This window comes from Palaemon carinicauda, chromosome 3, assembly GCF_036898095.1.
Source record: "Palaemon carinicauda isolate YSFRI2023 chromosome 3, ASM3689809v2, whole genome shotgun sequence".
Classification (NCBI taxonomy): domain Eukaryota; kingdom Metazoa; phylum Arthropoda; class Malacostraca; order Decapoda; family Palaemonidae; genus Palaemon; species Palaemon carinicauda.
In genome coordinates, this window is record NC_090727.1 from 163,955,547 (window position 1) to 163,966,222 (window position 10,676).

The following is a 10,676-nucleotide window of genomic DNA, read 5'->3' on the forward strand; positions in this document are numbered from 1 at the left end:
TATATATATATATATATAGACATTTATATGTATGTATGTATATATATATTCATGTATATATATATAAATTTATATATATATATATATATACATTTATATATACATTTATATGTATGTATGTATATATATATTTATGTGTATATATAAATATATATATATATATATATATATATATGTATATATATTTAAACGTCAACAAGAACAACAACAAATGCAGCCATTTATTGTCTACTGCATGAGAAAGGCCTCAGGTATGTCAATTCATGTCTGGAATTTTACTATACTTCATCACCACGCTGCCCAGTGCGGAATATTGATGATGGGAGATTTTCGTCTGATCACTCTGTTGTGTGATTAATGTAATTACCGATTTTTGTTTGTAATATACCTTGGAAAACACTGCCACAGTTATGAGGTGGTTAGATTGTTTACACCTGTAGGAGTTGTCGGAAAAACAATGCCGTAATGACGAGGGAGACAGATCATTCACACCTTGAGGAGTTGTCAGGTAGCTGTTGACCAGGTAGGGTGATAGCCCCAGGGCTCTGAGGTTGTGAATTCTAGGTGTGGGTCCTTTCCTACTATTGTCCTCATTGGTTGGTGAGTTGCAACTCGAAGGTCGTCCATTACTACCACAAAGGGAACTTGTAAGGTGAGTTTTAACTACACACTCACAGTAAACCAACCTAGTATGGGTGACCCCTGACTAGTAGAGCTTTGAGGGCGATATGCAAACTCTTTCATCACGTTAAGATATCCCTCCCCACCTAGAAAGATATATATATACATATATTATATATATATATATATATAGAGAGAGAGAGAGAGAGAGAGAGAGAGAGAGAGAGAAAATGTAGTCTTTAGCATTACTACGATATTCTTGAAAAAAAAATATTAAAAAATTCATTGCAAGAAAATTTGAGAAACTCATTGTGGCGTAATACACGAAAAAAAGGATCTACAAGTAATGTTGTTTATCAGATCTGGAAATAACTGAATTTAGACGGTAAGAAAATCTTGACTTTGTAGCCAGCGATTCACTTCCACTTCGCGTAAGAGGTCCAGAGATTGTCTTATGATGAGTAATGAAAAAAAAAAAAAAAATAAGTACATTTCTTAATTCTTGAACGGAATTACTCCAAAACTATTGATATCACTATTGATAAAGGGCGCTCATGAATGGTAAACGCAAAGGACAGTGACTGACCATATACATATGATCAGCGCCTAAGCTCCCTCTACAACCAAGTTAGGACCAAGGAGGGCCAGGCAATGGCTGCTGATGACTCAGCATATAGACCTATAGGTTCCCACGAACCCCCAATCCTTAGCACACATGGATGGTGAGGTTGCAGAAGGGAACTAACCAAAGAAACTAACGAGTTTGAGCGGGACTCGAACCCCCGTCTGGCGTTCACCAGTTAGGGACGTTACCACATCGGCCACCACAGCCCTAATTTCGGATTGTTATTGAAGAATTGGTATCTCAAAGATCAATTAAATAATGTGGAAACAATATTAACAATTTGTATAAAAAGACGTCACAGAAGTACACGGACGTGTTTTGATATTTTTATTCTTTTATCTTTTATTATCAAATGCACATTTACTATCTTACAGTTTATATTCATTCATTTTAGAGCCTCTGCTATTTTTCCACTTTTTCATTTTATTTATTTATTTTTTTTTTTTTTTACCTCACCTGTAATATAAGTATCACAATAACTATTACACTAACTCAACAAGTGGGTTTCTTTCCATCTCATGGTCACTGGGGTTTGTTGCATTTTGTTTTTCTATTTAAGGTTGCAGTTTTTCTTTTAGAATAATAATAATAATAATAATAATAATAATAATAATAATAATAATAATAATAATAGTTTTGTTGAAAATAATGGCTGCCTCAGTCACATTGATCTTATACTCCGTCTTCTCAACAAAACTTGCTTGAAATAATAATAATAATAATAATAATAATAATAATAATGATGATGATGATAACTAGAAGAACCCGTGTAAATTACACGAAAAGATATTTTTAATACAAATTATCTTGTTCCTAACCTATACATGTTTGAATAAAATTTCCCGAGATTAATTCTATAATCTAGGTTATAGAAATTGATAGAATTCAATTTTTTGTCTAATATTTATAAAAAGTCAGGTGCTTAAGACAAAATTGGGAAAACTATATAAGACGTGCTTTGGTTAAGTAATCAAAGTCTGATGTGAATTTGTAAGAGTATACCATGAAATTATTTCCGTTTTCTTTAAAGTGTGAATTTGTGAGAGTATATCATGAAATTATTTCCGTTTTCTTTAAAGCGTGACACAAAATAAATAACACACGCTATCCTATTAATATATAGATAATAAAAAATAGGTCGAAAACCCAACATAGGCAATAATAGGGAACCAATATTCTGTAAATTGACTACCCATAAAATATATTAATAAAGCCTGTGATATCAATATTATTAACTAATTAACGCCCTAAGCATTTTTCCTTATTGAATTTTCCTTAACAGCTTTAAGGACGTCGCTGGGGCATCCTACTGGAATGTTTAAGCAGCCATTATTATTATTATTATTATTATTATTATTATTATTATTATTATTATTAATTGCTAAGCTACAACCCTACTTGGAAAAGCAGGATGCTATAGGCCAAAGGGCCCAAACAGGGAAAATACCCCCATAAGGAAAGGAAAGTAGGAAAAATTAAATATTTTTAGAAGAGTAACAATATTAAAATAAATTTGCTATATACACTATATAAACTTTATCAAAACAAGAGGACGAGAAATTATGTAGAATATTGGTTAAAATAAGAGACTTTCTTAATTTAGATATAATTTGATATTAACGAACCTCAATTGCGACATTCACATACTAAGGGTCTCTAGAGGGAAAAAATACGCGTTTGAAAATTGGCAATTTTCAAATACTCATATCTTATAGATTTATGAAAGGATTTTTAAAACGTTTCGGAGGCTGTGTATATCCAAGTATCCCTTTTAATGTGAAAAGAAGAGAGATTTTAAAAGACCTTGAAGCAATTAAAATATAGCATTTTGAGCTCTGGACAATCTCAGTATTGTGAACAACTCATTACCTCCGCCAACGAAGTTGGAATTAGGTTATGTTTTCCCCCCTATTTGTGTGTTTGTTTGTGTGTGTTTGTATATGAACAACTTCCTGGCCTCAATTTTACTAATAGAATAATGGAACTAGCAGGGATTAACTGGTATGTAAAAAGCTAGAAATGATTGAATTTTGCAAGGTCAAGTTCACGATAAAGCAAAATGTCCAATCCAAGTAATCAGCCATAAGTTTGGACATCGTTGTCACAGAGACTTCAAAGTTGATTCATATTTGAGTGTATGAAAATCCACGCCAATTTATACATGTTAAGGTCATAGGTCAAGGTCAAGGTCAAGGTCGAGCGAAAGGTTGAGAAATAAGCTGCCGCGTCGGAGGTCTACGCTCTACTGAGTGCCCCTCTAATTTGAAATACGCATTTGAAACCTTTAGATGACAAAATGGAAAACCAACCCTTGCATATTCAGCAATCCATGACAATAGGTATTCGTTGCCTGAAGTGTTTATAGCCCAAACCGTATTAATTTAATACGGAAATTCCTTATCGTATTTCTGTGAAGCTGAATGTCCTGGTTAGCTGAAATAGAGACGTGGCTTTAGAATATAAAGGGCAGATTTACAAGGTAAATAATTGACTGATTACCGGTGTACTTCTCAAAATATCTATTCAATCCTTGTTAAAAAGGTGTATTAGTGGAAATAAAGAAAAATATACAAGTCGAAATATTTTAATCACCAATAATACATGTATCTATATGTTATCTATCTATCTATCTATAATGTATATATACATACATATACACATATATTTATGTATATATATATGTATATAGTAGAAAGGCGAAGGAAAGCAGATACTTCAGCATTTGGACAGTTTATTTGCTAAGCTTTCGGGAACAACATTTCCCATCATCGGAGCTAAAAAAGGAATGTAAAACACAGATCAATAGACATTACGTTAGTCAATGAAATTCTGTTAAAAAGGCAAGAATTATAACAAATACATCGAAATACTTAAAAAATGAAGTGGATGAAATATACTAAAAAACAATAAATTAAACCATATAAATCAAATTAAAAATTAAAACATTAAATGAATGATATAGGAAAAGAGCAATATCAAAATCAGAACAAATACACAGAAAACTTTAAAGAAGAATTCACAAAACATCAAAGATATGGGAATCAAAACAATAATACATAGAAATAACCTGGAATAAAAGAAAAAAAAACCGACAGAATAAAATAAACTCTGGATAAGAAAGAAACACACCTAGTATGGAAAAAAATCCAAGACTGAGACAGGGTTTGAAGATTAAGTGGGAAAGTCGTTAGGCAATATGTAAAGGAACAGAGGTTGTTGAGTGATTGAGAGTAGGGGATAGCTGTTTAATGAAAAGTGATTCTAGGGTAGGTAGAGAATAGCTATTGGGTGATTGGGCTAGTATTTTGAAATTAGAATAGTTAATTAATTGCTTGCATTCTTGAGCGTGATTACGTATGGAAGAAAATTCTTTTTTATTTAAAATACAACCTGTACGGTGACTGACTCCTCTATGAGAGTCAATGCGGATCCTCAAGAGACGGTTGGAACAACCAATATAAGTTCCTAAATTACATTTAGGACAATTGTATAAATAAACAATTGACGACCGCATCAAATCTGGTAGAGTGTCTTTGAATGTGAACATGCTGCCTATGGATAGTGGATTTTTTAATACAAACTTAAAATTAACATATGGGTACAAATTAGAAAGAGCTTTCTCAAGTTTACATTTAACATTTTTATAGTTATATATAAATGGTAGAGACACATACATTTGCTTCTTTGGTACGTTTAGTACGGTGGCTTTCGGAATAAAAAAGTTATCTAAAAACTGTTTTGTAAATTTATCAAACATGTACCTTGGATAACAGTTCCTAATAAAATATGATTTTAAAAATTCAATTTCCTCGTGGAATCTACCCCAATCTGAAGAAATATTAAAAGCTCTAAAAATTAATGTTTTACATGAGTTTACTTTAAATGAAATCGGACAGTGACTAAAAAGGTTTAACCCTAGTCCTGTAAAAGTTTGTTTTCTAAAAATGCCAGTACTAAATGCATCATTACAACGTGAAATCTTAATATCTAAATAGGAAAGTTGATCATTATGTTCGGAGTCCAAAGTGAACTTAATATTTGAATGAAATGAGTTTAAGTACTCTAAAAACAAAGTGGCATGGTGTCTATCTCTAAAAAGAACAAATGTATCATCGACATAACGTCTATAAAATAGTAGTTTAAAGGACATAGGGCACTGATCAACGAACAACTTTTCTAGGTGGCACATAAATATATTTGCAAAGGTAGGGCCCAAGGGAGAACCCATTGCCATACCATCGACCTGTTTGTAAACTTTGTTATTGAAAATAAAGAAAGTTTCTGTTACGGCAAGTTCAAGTAATTTTCTAAAAGAGTTAACGTTAAAACCATGAAATGAGGAAGTCGGGTTGGGAAACAGTCTAGTTAAAATAATGTCTATTGTTTCTGATAGTGGAATATTAGTAAATAAAGAGGTAACATCATAACTGACCATAAAACTATTGGGATCTTGCTGGAGAATATGAGGTACAAACTGAGATGAGTTTTGCAAGGTGTAGGCATTGGAAGTGAGATCACTGAGTAAAGGGACTAAAAATTTAGCTATACCAAAATTAGCGGAGTTGTAAGCAGCCAGAATGGGACGTAATGGTATGTCAGCTTTGTGAACCTTGGGTAAACCATATAAAACACTGAAGGATGAACCAGTGCTGTACAAGGAACGGTATGTTTCTTCCGATAAAAAGGATTCATTTTTGAGTTGTTTAAGGTTACGGTTGATTTTGTCCTCTACTTTATAAATCAAACTAAATTCTGGAGACCTAATTTCACAAAATTTACTGTTGTCTGAAAGAATGTTAAGCATTTTGTCGGTATAATCCTGTTTATTGAGAAGCACCACACCTTTGCCCTTGTCAGGGCGACATAAAATGATATCACTACGTAGTGATAAAGACTTTAGAATATTAAAATCTTCTTTCTTGAAAAATGGAAACCATGTAGGTGACTTTAAAGAGGAATAAGCTTCCTGGGCAATATTTTGAATTGATTGACGGGCTTTTTCTAGATTATTATGAGAAGGGAGGTTCCGAATATTACTAAAAAACATCTCAAACGGTAAGAAAAACTTGGAGAAACTCGGTCGGAAATTAGGAAGACAAAACTCCAACCCCAAAGAGAGCAAAAATTCTTCCTTTTTGGAAAGGCTATAGTCTGAAAAATTAAAAATTACATCCCTAGGAGCAAGGAACTTCGGCCTTTCAATACCCAGTTTCGAAAGTTTACGTTCATGTACTGATTTTGTGTCGGAAATAAACTTAGACAAGTTACGTTTTATAAGAGATTTGAAATACATTTTATCAAGTAAAGATAATTGTTCATAAAAGGATGACGTTATAGATGAAACGTGGGACTGTAAACGGGCAACAGATTTTGTTTTTAGATTAATTTCCATATCCAAGAATTTTAAAACGGCAGACCTGTAGAAATCAGTATCATAAATTCTTGGATACGGAAATTAATCTAAAAACAAAATCTGTTGCCCGTTTACAGTTCTAACGTCTAAACCTCCCCGTCCTTCCATGTCTCAGTCTTGGATTTTTTTTCCATACTAGGTGTGTTTCTTTCTTATCCAGAGTTTATTTTATTCTGTCGGTTTTTTTTCTTTTATTCCAGGTTATTTCTATGTATAATTGTTTTGATTCCCATATCTATGATGTTTTGTGAATTCTTCTTTAAAGTTTTCTGTGTATTTGTTCTGATTTTGATATTGCTCTTTTCCTATATCATTCATTTAATGTTTTAATGTTTTAATTTTTAATTTGATTTATATGGTTTAATTTATTGTTTTTTAGTATATTTCATCCACTTCATTTTTTAAGTATTTCGATGTATTTGTTATAATTCTTGCCTTTTTAACAGAATTTCATTGACTAACGTAATGTCTATTGATCTGTGATTTACATTCCTTTTTTAGCTCCGATGATGGGAAATGTTGTTCCCGAAAGCTTAGCAAATAAACTGTCCAAATGCTGAAGTATCTGCTTTCCTTCGCCTTTCTACTAAACCTCAAGCTTTCTAGAAGCGAAAATGCCATTAATTATATGTATATATATGCATATATATACATTTGTATATATATAATCCTATACTTTCAATTAAATTTTCCCTGTGGGTTTTACGCAAGCACACACACACACACACACACACACACATATATATATATATATATGTGTGTGTGTGTGTGTGTATGTACATATATAAATCAACTGTGGAAAAAAATGATAACCATAAGGCCATTACGACACATAAAGGCCTTGTCACGTCATGCATTAAATATATAAATTTATATACACACACATATACTGTATATACACATTAATGTGGATACTTATATACATATATATGCAACCAGTTCCACGCATGCCTTAAAGGTATACAACATTTGAGAGAGAGCTAAAAAAAAAAAACAATTTCGCAATGCTAAACCGACATCAACATGGCACTATCAGTCAGCTTTAAATGAGAGAGAGAGAGAGAGAGAGAGAGAGAGAGAGAGAGAGAGAGAGAGAGAGAGAGAGAGAGAGAGAGAGAGAGAGTTTTTGCTCCACAAAGACTGATCCTTTGTGTGTGTGTGTTTTTTTTTTTCTCTTTTTGCGTGTACACTGGAAACACAGAACGGCTTTAATCTTTCGTCCCAGCAAACACCCACTGCACATGACCCACTGCGCATGTGTACACAGACACCAGAAGAACCTACACTTGTGTCCTCTGCACATGATCCACTGCACATGCATACGCAGACCCCAAGAGAACCTACACTTGTGTCTTCTCCAGATATATTCATATTCATTCTTTGAATAGTCTTTGGAAATTCACTGTGCATTTCTTAAAATATTCATAAGGGAAGCCAACAATCTGCCAACATCTCATTTAAGGTGAAATGTGTTGATCACATGCAAAGGGTGACAATGGAATGATTGATTGATTATCAGTTACCTCAATGAAGTAAAATAATTAGATCGTTATAAAAGATAGATAAGTGATTATGATTTTTTTACTTGGAATATATATATATATATATATATATATATATATATATATATATATATATATATATATATATATATATATACATACACACACACACATATATATATATATATATATATACATATATATATATATATATATATATATATATATATATATATATATATATATATATATATATATATATATATATATATATATATATATATATATATATATATATCTTTGAATAAAGTCTCTCGTAATTCGGTATATTTTTCAAAATAAACAGAAGGGAAGTACGTGAGAAGCATATCTTCAGCTATCTTTATTTCTCTGTGTTCCATATCTTGATCTCGGAAAAAAAATATAGACAGATTTTCAGGTATCCAGGAGAGTATCAATGAAACCAGGACACATTACTCTCTCTGTAACTGTAAATTAATTTTCACTGATGTACACACACATCCACAAAAAAAAAAAAAAAAAAAAAAAAAACAATGAAGAAACTTTCACCTTAAAGGAGGCGGCGTTACAAGGTAAGATTTTCTAATATTCTTCAAAATCATCATGATAAATGTAGCCTCCTGTTTTGCAACGTCAGAAACTAGACATTATAAGCCAGGTAAATGATGAAAGAATTACCTGATAACATCATGAAGACTGAAGTGAGATTTCCTATTATTTCTAAATACTGTAATTATGATCACTGAAATAATGTTTCAATAATCATATAGATATTTGTAACTTGCATTAAAATGTTTCATTTAGATATAGGACAATATGCTTAGAAAAAGGATGAAGAACGACGTGATAAAAACATATATAAATACATAGATGTATATGTATATATAAAAAATTATATACCGTATATATATACATATATATATATATATATATATATATATATATATATATATATATATATAAATATATATGAATATACATACACACACACACACACACACACATATATATATATATATATATATATATATATATATATATATATATATATATATATATATATATATATACATATATATCTAAGAGAAATCTCATAGATTATCAAATCCCAAAAGACGAAAAAACCGTGAAAAAAAAAAAATATGAGTTTCACACATAGTATTTCGCAAACAGTCGCCCCCGGAGGCCATAATGGAAAGAACCTTAAGGTTAGACCTACGCAGCCAGGGATCTAAACAATGGCGGAAACAAGGATGAACAAGGACAAAAGACTTGGTAAATGGGAGAAGAAGAAATTTTGAAAAAGATCCTGGTAAAAGAAAGAAAGGATAAAGAGTTGGACAGATGAAAGAATTTGCAAAGCAGGGTGTGTATGGGGCATTGTGTTGCGGAGAAAAAGATCACTGAATTTGTGCAATACTTTGAGACATATGAAGAGGTGGAATATCCATTGCATGAATGCTGAGGACGATGATGAAAACATTATTCTGATGAGTAGAACTGAAGTTTTCATTCAACGTCCACTCAATGCCATGAGGAGTTTTGATTTCGATTCAGACTATTGTACCAACCGTGTGTCACACATTCGTACATAGTTCATTTTGTGTATATATTATGCTTGTATCTTTGCTCTTCCCTCGCACTAAAAAGAGCCTGAATAAACAAATCTGTTTTTCTCACCGGTAATGGTGTGGATTTTGAACATGAAATTTCTTGTTGCCTTGAGCTTTTGTATATAAAGGAGTGTTTTCTATAATAAACTCACTCAGTTGCTTTCATACTGTCTTTGAGTCACAACCTTCTCTCGGCCCGTCACATTGATGACCCCGGAGTGACCTAAGACAGGATGAAAGCAACTGAGTGAGTTTATTATAGAACACTCTACTTTATATACAAAAGGTCAAGGCAACAAGAAATTTCCTGTTCAAAATCGACACCGTTACAGGTGAGAAAAACAGACATATTAATTCAGGCTCTTTTTAGTGCGAGGGAAGAGCGAAGATACAAGCCTAATATATACACAAAATGAACTATGTACGATCGTGTGAAACACGGTTGGTACACTATTGTTTCTTTGATTGCTCTTCTAGGACACTCCAAAATCAAACCATTGTTCTCTAGTCTTGGGTAGTGTCATAGCCACTGTACCATGGTCTTCCACTGTCTTGGGTTAGAGTTCTCTTGCTTGAGGGTACACTCGGGCACGCTATTCTATCTAATTTCTGTTCCTCGTGGTTTGTTAGTTTTATAATTCATATAGGAAATAATTATTTTAAAGGTTACTGTTCTTAAAATATCTTATTTTTCCTTGTTTCCTTTCCATACTGGGCTATTTTCCCTGTTGGGGTCCCTGGGCTTGTAACATCCTGCTTTTCCAACTAGGGTTGTAGCTTAGCAAGTAATGATATAATAATAATAATCATAATAACAATAATAATAATAATAATAATAATAAAATTTTTATTATGAATGTGGACGTTTTGAGCTAAGGAAC